At 42.4% G+C, this 14,756-nt stretch overlaps 1 long non-coding RNA gene across 1 annotated transcript in view; it reads right to left on the bottom strand.

Moving 5' to 3' along the window:
- LOC149122948 (uncharacterized) overlaps nt 1-2,613 on the bottom strand; it is a 29,486-nt gene extending 26,873 nt beyond the window's left edge. Inside the window, exon 1 of the long non-coding RNA XR_016217295.1 lies at nt 2,475-2,613. This is a non-coding gene — a long non-coding RNA (uncharacterized LOC149122948). The remainder of the gene's footprint in view (nt 1-2,474) is intronic.
- Nucleotides 2,614-14,756: the final 12,143 nt, after the last annotated feature.

Genomic DNA, 14,756 nt, shown 5'->3' on the forward strand with positions numbered 1-14,756 from the left:
CTTTGGATCAGTGCAGCGCGCCAGCCATGGCGGCCACTCGCGGGGTGAACCAACAGAAAAAGGAAGACCTTTCTCTGTCTCTCTCTCTCACTGTCTAACCTGCCTGTCAAAAAAAAAAAAAAAAAAAAAAAAAAAAAGAAAGAAAGAAAGAAAGAAAGAAAGAAAGAAATTTACATCTCAAAAGGGCACAAAGAAATATTCTACTGCTTCAGCAAAATGCAGAAAAGAAGAGTTTGAGGGTCCTGTGATATTTGAACTCAAGAATTTAATCTCCAAAGTCTCATGGGTATGGAAAGTTAACCCACACTGTGTTTAGAGAGGGACCTTTGAGCCAGCGCTGTGGCTCACTAGGCTAATCCTCCGCCTTGTGGCGCCGGCACACAGGGTTCTAGTCCCAGTCGGGGCGCCGGATTCTGTCCCGGTTGCCCCTCTTCCAGGCCAGCTCTCTGCTGTGGCCAGGGAGTGCAGTGGAGAATGGCCCAGGTGCTTGGGCCCTGCACCCCATGGGAGACCAGGATAAGTACCTGGCTCCTGCCATCAGATCAGCGCGGTGTGCCGGCAGCGGCGGCCATTGGAGGGTGAACCAACGGCAAAGGAAGACCTTTCTCTCTGTCTCTCTCTCTCACTGTCCACTCTGCCTGTCAAAAAAATAAAATAAAAAAAAAAATAGAGAGGCACCTTTGGAAAGTGATTAGGTTGGATTAAATCACTGGGGTAGAGCCCCATGATTGAGTCAGAGTGGTTTTGTAAAGAAAAGTAGAATAACATGGAGAGACAGACACTCAGACATGCATGCTCCCTGCCTCATACTGTTAGGGTAGCTAGTAGACTTGAGGCCATGTGTGGATGAGGGGCCAAAGGAAAAATGGGCATTTCTGTGCAGTGGAATGAGGGAAAATACAGAAGCAAGCCAGAATTATATATCTGAAGTATTGCTTTTGCTCAATAACTTGGGTGGGTGGGTCTCCTTGGGGGCAATTTTTATGGTAGACATGTTGGATGTTAATCCTCATCTTGGAGAACTCTCATCTGCCCTTCACCAAGATGGCAGCTATGACGTTCTGGGAGGGATTTCAGGAATTCCACATCCAGAAAGCCCCAACCGAGCACTATCCCAGAAAATGATACCACTGATTTGAACCCCTAGGTACTATTGGCAAGCATACACTCAAATTAATATTTTGGGCTCTTGTCTCAATTTAGAGAGGCATCCTAAGCTTAGACACAAACAAGACAGACAAAATGGTAAGGTTTAAGATTTATTTAGAGAGTGAGAGAAATACACAGGAACATGAGGGCTTTATTAAAGGAGAGAGGCCTAAGAAGGGTAAACAGGAAATTCCAAACCAGAATCTGTCGGCAGACAGGGGCCACGTGCAGGAGTCTGCAGGCCAGAGCTGTGTGGAGAAACTGCATGGGCAGCAGCAGCTGCATTAACAGGCAGTGTACTGGAGAACAGGGCTGGCCCTGGGTGCTCCATGCCTCCTGGTCACTTCCCAAAGGGGAGTGGTTGTGTAGTCTGATTGACAGGTGAGTGGATACAGATGAGATCACAGAGGGACAAGGGTCTCCCTTGTCAAGCTCATGAACTTGTTCCATAGACAATGACATAGGAGGCTGATGAAGGAGCAGGCGAGAAGGCAATTTTAGCATAGAGAAACTGAGGAGAAAGAAATTCCTAGACCAGGGAGGAAAGGACTGAGGGATTAATAGGCAGCTGGGAAGGGCCCCTGTGGGAATCAGGATCCAGGTATTTGTATAAAACCTGACATCAGTTGATAAGACAAAAACACTGCTCCAAGAAAATGAAATCTGTAGGTAACCATATGAGAAAATAGGCTCTGGCATCATACCAGAAAACACCACAAAACAGCATGTCTCAAGTGCTTAGCAACTGATTAGGTAGGCATAACCTGCCTTAATTGGTCAGGTTGACAATATTTCTCAACTGTCACAGCTCCCAAGTGGTTGACATGGTAACATTTGTCACCTGGTCAGGAACCATGACCGCTACACAGGAGGCAGAAAACAGCGAAGCGACCCCTGACATCTTTTTTTATATATGTATATATTCATCATCTGCTTTATTTTTTAAATTGCATTTAAGTTAGATAACGGTTATGTATTTCATATATACAGATTAGGAACTTAGTGCCATTTCCCTCCCTCCCACCCATGCTCCAACCTTTCCTCCTCCTCCCTCTCACATTCCCACTCTTAATTTTCACAAAGGTCTATTTTCAGTTTACTTAATGATCATATAGTTAACCCTACTCTAAGTAAAAGATTTCAACAAATAGTACTAAGAAAAAAGAAAAGAAAAAAAAAAAAACACTGCTCCTCAACGGAAGAGAAAAGTACAGCGAATAATCATCGAATCTCGAAATGGATCCCTGACACTTTGAAACTACGTAGAAGAATTGATCAATTGATTTACACTCCCTATAAAATCTTTTTTCATTTGCTTTGCTCACCCGTCTTTGTTGTCCATGCTGTAATTCTTCATCAAATTCCTGTAATATTCAGATGGGGGGTTTTCTGGGCATGAGTATGGGTCTCCTGTTTGTCCTCCCTGACACTCTCTAGGATACTACTAGGTAGAGGGCTTTTTGAGCATGGAATTCCTCCCAGAACCCCCTTGGTGAAAGGCTTGGTGAATTGCTCCTAGGGAGGAGGCTGAAATCCACCTAACATGGTCATAAAACAAGGTTAATTATTTTAGGAATGGAATTTCCCTAAACAAACCCCTCTGATCAGTACTGGCCATCAAGGTATTCATCTGAGGAGCAAATAACTGCTTCAGTCTAGCAACCAGAACCTTGTCTGGCCAGCTCTATCATCCCTCAAGCCAGTGGTTTCCTTTTGATAAAAGCCAGGCAAGAACACCTTGGTCTAAGTCAGGCAGACAGACCAGAGGCTGGGTCCTGCTTTCAGGACTTGTTTCCACGTTGCATTGCACAGTCCCTCCCTTTGTACACACCTAGGCTAATGTCTACTGAGTTGCCTTAGCAGCCGGGTGTAGGGAGGGGGAGAAATGGAGGCCCCAGACCCACATCCATAAGAACTCCAGTCCAAAGGTAGACTATGTTCTAAGTTCTTTACTCAGATGTCTGGTCTGTCCAGTGTACTCTCTTTATTACTTGTTTTCATTAAACTTTGCTTCAATACTCACTTGCCCCTCTGTATCTGTGCCTTCAGGCTTCATCATCCACGAGACAAAGCTCTTGCATGGCTAGGAACAACTAACCACTCCTGCTTCATCCCCATGTGAGGCTCTGTGCTGTCTCAGGACCCTGCCGGCAAGAGCGTCATCATCAGAGGCTGAACCACAGGGCTTCCAGATCTTAGGCTGTGGACCTCCAGAACTGTGAGCCAAGATAATCCTGTCTCCTTTATAAATTAGCCTGCTTTTGCCATTTCATTATAGCAACGAAATACTCAGACCGAGGGAACGGGCATATTTGAGACAGTCACTCTTAATCCTCATAGGAAACGCGTTGTATCCTGGGTAACATCCAGGAGCTTGCCCGCCATTTAACTGTATTATCCTTAATTTATTCTTTTATATTGGAGAGCAGATTTTCAGATAAGATGGAAACCAGAAGATTTTTAAGCAATTTGTCTTGAAATACTAAAAGCAAACAGCAAAAACTTCCTATCATGCTTTCAAATCAAACCAAAATGTTAAACCATCAGTATACCTGAAATACGACTAAAAGCACAAGAGCAATTCAAATTCTACTCAAAACTACAAGCAAAATGCAGATCGCTCCGAAAGCAGACAGAAAGAAGGAAAAGCGTTGCTAGTCGGGTGAGGTATAATCTACACTTCTATCTGATCACACTGGAATTTTTGCGGGTCCTCCAGACTCAAAGTTCCTATATCCTGTGTCCCCCCAACATATGGAAAGTAGGAAACAAAAGCTGTTCAGCAAAGGGTAGCCCAAAGCCAAGAGTCACAAAAATGCAGATTCAAAATCAACATTGCAAATTAATTGGAACTGCAAAGACATGTCATCTTCACAAAGATTTACTCATTTTGGCAAAAATGTGCATGATTCAGCTCTGTATTTCTTAGACATAGCATCAGTGGGCATTTCTGAAAGGAAGCCAGGAAAGCTTGAGAGTTTTAATTTTGTGTAATTTAGAAGATTCTCAGTCAACCAAGCCAGCAGCAAATGAATGATCTGGGTTAAATGTGCGAGGCTTAAGAGGGCCACTCTGCGCAGTGTCACCAGGGTTGCTGGTTATTCATTTATGTCATGGAAGGCCCCGAACACCAGGCGATGTTAGGGTGCTGGAGATGCTTGGAGGACCAAATCTCTAATAGGCACCTTCAGATGAGCCAGAAGTGTTCCTACCTACAAATGGGGTGTGCTCTGTTGGGAAGCTCTGTGAGACTGCTGCACCTCTTGAATGATTTTCCCACCCCACTCGCCTGGAAATTTCCCAGAGGGAGCAAGAAGGAGCTAATCATCTCTTGCCTTCAGAGTGAATTTTCCTAATTCACGTTTGAGCTAAGGTATTGATTTTCTGACTGCAAAAATACAAGATGTAATTACATCAAATGGCCACAAGATGTCATTATGAGCTCAAAGTATTTTAGATGAAGTACCAAGAAAAAACAAAACTGTAAATATCAAGTTCAGGGGATTCCTCCCATTAAATTTGAGGGCATCCTCTCAACAGCTCACAGGTTTCCCAGATTGTTATTTAATGCCATAGACATGCAAGGTGGTCATTTAGAGATGGCCAGCAGCAGGGGGCCCAGCAAAGGCTGTGTGTATTCACTACAACGTGTGTGTGTGTGTGTGTGTGTGTGTGTGTGTGTGTGCTGGGGGTCAGGGCCTTCTCTCAGAGGAGGTACTCCCTCAGACTGAAGAGTCTCGAAGGGACTGCTGCTGTGGCAACAGACTTGGCCCTGAGGGCACTGTGTCCCCTCTGAAGACGGAATCCTGTTGCTGCAACCAAAATGTTAGACTGAAACCCTGAGACCAGAAGAGCAAGAGGGTTCACACCAAGCCACTACAGACACTCATCAGACAAAAAGGGGCCAGATCCTGAGACAAGCCCCCAGCACTTCCAGGTGCAAGGCTAGGTAGCAGCTGGAAATATGTCCCCCGGAACAGAAGTAAGAGAATGAAAACTTGGACAAGGAAGTCGTCTGGTTTTACACTGATACTGCATTGGCTACACAAATGGGGTAGAAGTGTGTGAAGTGGTGATAGCTTTGGGAAAGGGAGGCCAACCGTAAGAGGAAGTGGCCTCTGGGTTTGCTGGGTCTGTAAGTAGAGTGTGGTGACGGCCAGCAGTCATGACAGGGTCTGAGTTAAGATGCTGGCATAGAGTCTGGAATGAAAAATGGCCTTTTGTTCTCTTTCTCTTGTAGCTTATTAACTTATTAGCATCCCCCATCTCTCCTCCCTTCCATTCTTCAGTCCTTGTAATCAACATGCATATGTGTGTTTGTGTATGTGTGTGTGAGTGTGTGGGTGTTGTGTGTTGTGCATAAATATGAGGGTGAGAATGAAGGAGAGAGGGAAAGAGAGAGCTATTGAAGATTTGGTCCATGCTACCTTAGAGATTAGCAAGCTCTCAATCCACAGGGCAGTTGAGCAGGCTGGAAATTGACTGGAATAATTGATGCTGCAATCTTGAGTCTAAAGTCTATAACGTAGACCAATACACTGGAAACTCAGCAGAATTTCGCTATGGCACTCTTGGGCTTCTTGTTTGAGGACTAGGTCTTTGCTCTTATGGCCTTCAGTCGACTGGGAGAGGCCCACTCACTCCTCAGAAGGTGATCTGTTGAACTCAAAAGCCTACTGATGGCAAATGTTAATCGTATGTAAAAAATACCTTCATAGCAATGTGTAGACTAGTTTGCCTAAGCCACAGGGGAACCGTAGCCTAGCCACGTTGACACATAACATTAACTGGCAGCTTTTACACTTTTGGGAACTTGCCCCTGCTTTTATCTGAAAGCCCTTTACTGGGGAGGGTTGAGGATTGCTTTATTTTTCAGATTTTCTTTCATAGATCCAGGCTGTCATCCTGATTTGCTTCTAAAGTTGCCTGAGTCTCTACCCGGTCTCCAGGTTAAGGAACAAAGGTCAAGAAGGGTGAACAGAGCCTGATACCTTGCAGCCAGTGCTGGAGAAACTTATTCACAGAATCTACATAATTGAATTTTAGGAAATTTACTAAAGGGCAATGCCTTGTGGTTTCCAGGCCTATAGATTTCAAGAATTTTTGATTGTGATGCACAAGAAGAAATACATTACTGTATCTTTTGAAGTTTTCTGAATGCAGGCTTGAGTCTTGGGAAAAATCACAGAACTGAAAGCATGGGGCTTTATTTCAATGACTCATCCTTTCAATCAACATTTATTAAGGAGCAGAAAAGAAGGTGGACTTGTTGACAAATGCCATCTATCCAATTCCTGCTCTGTCACTGGCTGATAATATTGAACAACTTACTTAACCTCTGCTTCTGGGAGGTTGGAGTAGGTATACTACCTACTTTTACACATTCTTTCAAGTCAATAAAATTGAAACTCAAATATATTTTGTACAAAGTAAAACTAGGAAGATACTGAAATGGAGAGAGAGAAGGTAGAATAACCCTGGGATTAAGGATCAGAGTGTTGTGGGGTAGAGGGTTGTGGGTATCCCCAGCTGGATTTGTTCCAAGTTCTTGGTATGAGCCAAGAATTCAAAGCAGAGACATAGATATGGTGCAAGAATGGGAGAAGGATTTATTTTAAAAGATTGAAGAGATAGTACACAGACAGGCATGTATGCAACCCTACTGGGGAGAATCACCCCTCCCCCAGTTTGGTTTCTCCCTTTATTGCGTAGGTGGCGGTGCCCTAATTGAATATACAAATGAGGTGGAGTTTAGGCAAGGCTCAGTGTGAGTGGTGATCTCTGGGAAGGTTTCCTGACGTCTCCATGTACAATTCAGCATACATGTGTTCATCATGGCATCTTCTGCACGATGGAGGAGAATCAGGTTCCTCACAGGAAGTGGACATGCTGAATTGGTGCAGAAGGTGGTGGAGTTTTAGCTGTGCAGGGTCTACAGCAGAGAATACTGGCAACCTCCTAGCTTCTTTGTTTACTAACTACCTCCCTTTCTATCCCATATCATAAGGAATAACAGGCCAGGCAATACCTTGGATCTTTCCTGCCTCATGTATCTGGAATTGAATATTGGAAAAACCAGGAACTAGAAACTTCAATGGAAATAGATTTTTTTAATACACTCAGAAAAGCCTACTTTCAGCAGCAAAAATAATAGGAAAGGGGGAAAACTGGTAGGTAAGAACCATGCAGGGGCAGGCACTGTGGCTTTGTGGGTTAAAGTCCTGCCCTTCAATGCCAGAATCCCATATGAGCACCAATTCCATTCCTGGCTGCTCCACTTCCAACCCAGCACCCTGAGAAAGCAGTGGGGGATGGCTCAAGGGCTTGGGCCCCTGCACCCATGTGTGAGATTGGGAAGAAGCACCTGGCTCCTAGCTTTGGATCAGCCCAACTCCAGCCATTTGTCTGCAGTCATTTGGGGAATGAACCAGTGGCTGGAAGACCTCTCTCTGTGTGTCTCTCCTTCTCTCTCTGTAACTCTGCCTCACCTAAACAGGCCAAGAGAGGAGCCTAGAATTTTACTATCCTTGGGCTGCCTGAGGCACTCCTAAACCTTCCCACTTCTCCTTCCCCTCTGGCAGTTGCAGAAAAGGCCAAGTAGGGGACAGGGACATAATTCCTGCTAGCTGGTGAGGAGGCTGTCTAGCAAGAGTGATGCTAGAAAACAGAGAGAAGACATAAACTGCTACGGTCAGGACTGAAGCTAAGGACATCACTACAGATCTTGCAAGCGTTAAAAGGATTGTAATAAGATACCACAAACAACTTTAGACAGGCAAACTTGATGAAATGGACAAACTACTCAAAAACTACTACAACTCAATATAAAATAGCTAATCTGAATACCTCTATAACTATTGAGAGTATTGAATTCACAGCTTTAATACTCTCAAAAAAGAAATCTCTAAGCTTGTGATTTTGCTGGAGAACAAAACATATAATGTGATATTAACATCAATTTATACAATTTCTTCCAAAATGTATGAGAGGTAGAAAAAAAATCCCTGATTCATCTATACAACCAGTATCATCTGATATCAAAACCAGACAAATGAGACAGTACAAAAAGAAAACTAGAGACTGATATCTATCATGTATGTCAATGTAGAACTTCTGAAAACATTGCCAACATAAGTTAGCAGCATATAAAACATATATTTCCATGACATAATGGGATTTATTCCAAGGATGTGTGTAACGCATTATATTAGCAGGTTAAAGAAGAAAAAAAAATCACTATTGTATCAATTGATGCAGAAAAATATGACAAAATGAAATGCCCATTAATGATAAAAATTCTCAGAAACACAAGAACAAGGAAAAGTTTTCTCAACTTGATAAAGGAAATTTACAGAAACCTTACACTAGCTTTATAGTCAATGGTGAAATAGGGAAAGCTGAATGCTGTCATCTAAGATTGGGAACAAAGAAAGAATGTCCACCTTTTTTTTAAAGTAGAGTTACAGAGAGAGAGAAGGAGAGACGGAGAAAGATCTTCCATTCTCTGGTTCACCCCCCAAATAGCTGCAATGACTATGGCTGGGCCAGGCTGAAGCCAGGACCTAGGTTCTTCTTACAGGTCTCATTTGTGGGTACAGGGGGTCAAGGACTTGAGCCATCCTCCACTGCCTTCTCAGGCCATTAGCAGGGAGCTGGCTTGGAAGTAAAGCAGCCAGGACTTGAACCAGTGCCCATGTGGGATGCTGGCATTTAAGGAGGTGGCTTTACCTGCTATGCCACAATGCCAGCCCCAAGAATGTCCACTTTCACCATCATTTCTCAACTTAATACAGGAAGTTCTTGCCAGTACATTAAGGAAATGAAGGAAGAAACTAAACTACCTAGCTTTTCTAACAGCAATACAATCTACACAGAAAACCCTGGGAATCTACTCAACAACAAAGAGAAAAATCCTTCTTCTAAAGCTAATAACTGAACTTCGAAAGTTCTCAAGACACAGTATCAATGTTCAAAAATAAATAAGATTTTACTAGCAATGCAAATGTTGAAACCAAAATTTAAAATAACATTTATAATTAGTTTTACAAATTGATGTACATGGGACTTTCCATTTCAGCTCCAACATAGAGTTTAGAAGTCCTCACTCCTCTTTATGACAAGAAAATGTTGAAGACACTGAAAATCACACAGAGTTATCCTGGGCCCATTACAGAATTGAAGTCTCTACCTTAAAATTAGCAAGGATAGAGGAATACAAGTAATCACACAGTGCCTTGAATGCAGATGCTAGATACCATCAGCCCCAGTCTCCTAGCCAGCCTCCCTCAACTTAACTCACTGAACTGAGGGAGCGGTACAGCTGGCTGAGCAAGATTCTTATCACTGGACTCATGTAGTCCAATGGATGACACGCCAGTGGCCAATATTGTCTTGAGGGGTTCTGTGGAGGGGAATTCCAGGTCCAGAGCAAAAGATAGCTACCACCTGCATGTAGCCCAAGGCTGACTGAATCCTACTTGGTCATCAAACCAACCAGGTAATCTTGAACAGGCAGCCATGGGCATCTTGTTGATGTTTCATGCCTGGACTTGCTGGCTTCCCCCTTGTTCATGTCCTATGGTACACATTGTCTTGTTCCTTATCGAAATTTCTTTTGCAGACACAAAGCAGAGAAAGAATAAGAGAGCCTTGATACCTGGCCAAAAACCAGAGGTTCGCAGTCTTTAAAAATCCCCAAACACCCTCATTAGGGGAGTAATAGTACTTTTTTAAAAAAGATTTATTTATTTATTTGAAAGTCAGAGTTACACAGAGAGAGAAAGAGAGGCAGAGAGAAAGAGAGAGGTCTTCCATCTGCTGTTCACTCTCCAATTGGCTGCAACGGTCAGAGCTGCGCAGATTCGAAGCCAGGAGCTAGGAGCTTCTTCCAAGTCTCCCATGTGGGTACAGGAGCCCAAGGGCTTGTGCCATCTTCTACAGCTTTCCCAGGCCATAGCAGAAAGCTGGATCAGAAGTGGAGCAGCTGGTACTCAAACCAGCGCCCACATGGGATGCTGGCACTGCAGGCGGTGGCTTTACTTCCACAGCGCCGGCCCCGAGAAAAAGATCTTGAGATCTGTATGTCTGCTGCTGCCTCATTGGTCAGCATATTAAATGTTCTCTTTTCTTCACTCACAAACTTTTGTTGTCATCATCTTTTGGTAACAATTTGATATTATCATATACCTATTGGACCAATTAAACTAAATAATGACCACATCAAATTCTGGAAGGGCGTGAAGAAACTGAATTTGTCATATATAGCTATTTGGAAATGTATGACGGTAGAATCACTAGAAAACACTTTAATGGAGACTTTAAAAAAACTAAACAAGTGTCAGCATTTAGCCTAGCTATTAAGATGCTTGGGTCTCACATCAGAGGACCTGGGTTTGATTCATGGCACTGGTTCCTGACTCCAGCTCCCTCTAATGCAAACCTTGGGAAACAGCAGAGATGGCTCAAATCATTGGTTTTTTACCACCTATGTGAGAGACCTGGATTGAGTTCCTGGCTCCCTGCTTCTACCCTGGCTCAATCCCAGCCACTGAGAAATTTGGGGAGTAAACCAGAGAATGAGAGTCAGTCTCTCTCTCTCTCTCTCTCTCTCTCTCTCTCTCTCTCCCCCACATACATTTATTAAAATTAAACAAAAACATTAAACATACACTTACTAGTCAATTCAGCAATTGCACTGTTAGGCATTTATCTCAAAGAGATAAAACTTATGTCTGTACATGCACCTATACAAAATTGCTCAGAACAGCTTTATTTTTCATAGGTAAAAATTGGAAACAGCTATTTTTTCCATAGATAAATGGTTAAGCAAATTGTGCTACATTCATCATCTACACCATGGAATACAAAGAATGAGCTATGAATTCACAGCTTCGATGCATCTCAAGGGCATTTTGTTGAGTAATTAACAGAAAATCTCCAAAGACCACATTACATGACTTCTTTTATATTATCTTGCCAGCGTGACAAAAGTCTAGAGATAGAAAACAGATCATTGGTTTCTAAGGATTAGGAATGGTGAGGGAAGGGAATATGGGTGACCACTTGGGATAGCACAGTGAAATGTGGTGGTGTCAGAGTCCTTATGGAGAGGATCACACGAATCCACATGTGTGGTAGAGTGACAGGACTGTGCACTCACATTGCACCAATGTCAAATGCTGATTGTTGTATTTTATTATCATTGCAAAAAATGTAACTATTGGGGGAATCCAAGTGAAGGGTACACAGGGACTCTACTATCTGTGCAAGGTCTTGTGATTTTATAATTATTTCACAATAGAAAGTGTGAGAACAGAGAAAATAGAGTGACAACCTTGGGGAGCCAGAAAGGGTTAATCGTGGAGGCAACACAGACATTGAGCAGGGACTTCCAGGGATGGCAGGGACCTCTTAGATAGAGGTCAGAATGACCCTTCCAGAAGCACAGTGGTGAGAATGGGCAGCGTATCAGCTGGGATGCCTGTGGCCCAAAGTAACAGAAAGCTCACCTCAAGTTGGCTTGGGGCAGAGGGGCCTGCAATCAGTGTTGGTGTTCTCCAATCACACTTTAAGATCCATTTGCTGTACCTCTCTGTGCCCTAATCTCACCACTATCTGGCCCACTTTTGGATTCAACTACTGAGAGGCATTGGCAGGATAACAGAGACTGCCTGTAGGGAGAGGATGGAGCATGTGTACCACTTTTTCCACACTGAACTGTCGTTTTGAAAGTGGTCAGGTTACTCCACCTGACCCCTTATCCCTATGATTTAGGTGGTTACCTCACCAGGCCCCAGTTGGCAACCACTTCTTTACTGTCTTTGCAGATCTGATGTGGTACAGTGGCTCTTCCTTACCCATAGTTTTATTTCCTGTGATTTCAGACACTGAGGGTCAAATGTGGTCCAAAAATACTTAATGGGCAACTCCAGAAATAAGCAATCCAAAATCTTTAAATTGCATGCCATTCTGAGTAGCGTGATGAAATCCCGTGCTAGTCCATTCTGTTGCCCCCAAAATGTCAATCATTGTTTTTCCCAGTGTCCACACTGTATATACTATCCACTCATCAGTTACTTACTAGCTGTCTCATCAAACTGACTTTTGTCTTACCATAGTGCTTGTGTTCAAGTCATCCTTCTTAATAATGGCTCCAAGTGCAAGAGAGGTAGTTCTGGCAGTTTGGAAATGCAAAGAGAAGCTGTTGAAGTGCTTCCTTTGAGTGAAAAGGTGAAAATGTTCAACTTAATGAGGAAAAAAATTGTATGCTGAGATTTCTAAGATCTTTGGTATAATAACATATTTTGATAAACTTCAATTCATATAATTCTATTACAGTATAGTTGCTCTAATTTATTATTAATCATTAATATTAATATATTGCTTGCCCAATTTGTAAGTTAAATGTTATAAGTATGCATGTCTAAGGAAACACAGTATACATAGGGTTTGGTACTATCTGCAATTCAGGCATCAACTGGGGGTCTTGGGATGTATCTTCCATGGGTAAGTAGGGACTTCTTTAATGGTTTCCAGCTATTGCCAGTTTCTGGATGTTTCAGTCACCTTTCATCCCATCTGTACTTCTGACACTGGCCCCTTTACTAACCTATCCAGTGAGCTCTTTGTATGTGGTTTGTGTTCTGCAAGGATCTGGAATTGAACATTAACATATATAACAAGAATTCTGGAGGCAGGTGCTGCCAGGTTGGTTCCCTTGAAAATTGATGTCAGCAAGGGCTCAGGCTCTTTCTGTCTTTAGCATATGGTCTCAGTAATTAATCTTACCCTTTTGTGGTCCAACTTTGCTGTTAATATTGCAGACTGTCAGAAGTAAACAGCACAATAGTCTGTCTAAGAAGATTCTGGGACACTGAGTGGGTCTTTTTGTATAAGGTAGAAAATCCTTCCATTACCCGTCCTTTCAGGTCCCACGGGTCAGGATTGGCTGTAGGACTGGGGAAGTAAACATTTGGTATTTTCGTCCTCTGTGGTAAAAGTAAGGTGGTGAAGAAGGCAATATGGAGATCAACTGAAGGTGGACAATTTATCATGTCTTCCCCATGCAGTGCATTATGAGTGGACTGTACTGCAGTGTGGGGTTGAGGGAGACTGTGAGGAGAGCGGGCCAGTTCACAGAAGGTCTGTGTGCAAGAAGGAATCTGAGATTCAGGCACGGAAGAATGTAAACAGAGAGTAAAGAAACAGAGACAGCATTTTTGCCTCTACAGGCTTTTAAAAATATTTATTTATTTATTTATTTATTTGAAAGGCACAGTGAAAAAGAGAGAGGGAGAAAGAGAGAGGGAAAGGGGCAGAGACAGGAGTGGGGTTTGGAGAGAAAAGAGGAGAGAGACAGAGAGAGAGAGAGAGAATTTCCATCCACATTCCCTGTTTTACTCTCCAAATGCCCACAACAGCTAGGGCTGAGCCAGCCCAAATAGCTCTGGCAGAAAAAAAGTTTCCCCTTCTTGCTCGAGAAGAAAAACACATTGGGCTTGTTGATACAACATCACTTGTGGGTCATACAAAATCACCAACTTAACAATCAGCCTGCTATAGACTTATCGAATTTTGAATCCCGTCTGTTGTTGCTGTGACAGGGCCAGACCAGATGATTTTAGTCTCATGAGCCAGACGTTCCCTATCCCTTTGATGGTCTGGGAAGTTCTTGGCTTTGTGCGAATTGATGAATATTTTAGAATCAACTTGTTAAGTTCCACAGAATGTTCCTTTTGGAATTTTGGGTTTGGATTGAATCTATAAATTAGTTTGAGAAGAAATGGAATCTTTATAATATTTTGCTGTTAAATTCATAAACTAGTTATTTGTTTACTTATTTAACTAGTTTTAGTGCCTCTCAATAAAGTTTAAAAATGTTCAAAAATATTTCATCCTTCTTGGTACCTCAAAGTAGTTCTTGCTCATACACGCTGGCTATTGTGGCCATTTGGCGACTGAACTAGAGATTGGAAGATCTTTCTTTCTTTCTCTGTAACTCTGCCTTTCAAATAAATAAAATAAATCTTCAATAAATCAGTAAATAAATTGCCTTTAAACAGAAATATGTGAAACAGATTACATATTGTTTGATTGGCAAAAACGTGAAAACATGTTAAAGGTTAATAGGAACCTAACATATTTTTCTTTTCAAATATTTCATGTTTTGTATTCATTAAGTCAACATTTTAAGTGACTTTATACACTGCAACTACTAAGAATACTAAGGACTACGATATCTATCTATCTATCTATCTATCTACTTACCTATCATTTATCCAGTTTGACTTAGATTAATGATGGCATACTAAAATCTTTTTCCCTTTATCCCTTAGCTATGTAACCTAAGTAGTATTTCTTCTAACAGTAGTATAGTTTTCCAGCTTTTTGTGGTTGTATCATAAAAGGGATCTCAGGAGCTGGTGCACCACTCATCTTGGACTGCTTAAATCCAAGTTCAAAGCCTAGGGGTCTCTCAAGTTCAGCTTGCAAGTCTTGGCATGGGCTAGTTTATCATTCACACCTCAAGGTGTCAGCCTTTAGCGTCCCAACTTCATGTAACTGTGGTCGGATAGTAGCTCTATTTCAGGAGTTATAGGCATTTGACT

This window comes from Oryctolagus cuniculus, chromosome 12 (assembly GCF_051225735.1).
Source record: "Oryctolagus cuniculus isolate XC-2025 breed Fujian yellow rabbit chromosome 12, ASM5122573v1, whole genome shotgun sequence".
NCBI classification, from domain to species: Eukaryota; Metazoa; Chordata; class Mammalia; order Lagomorpha; family Leporidae; genus Oryctolagus; species Oryctolagus cuniculus.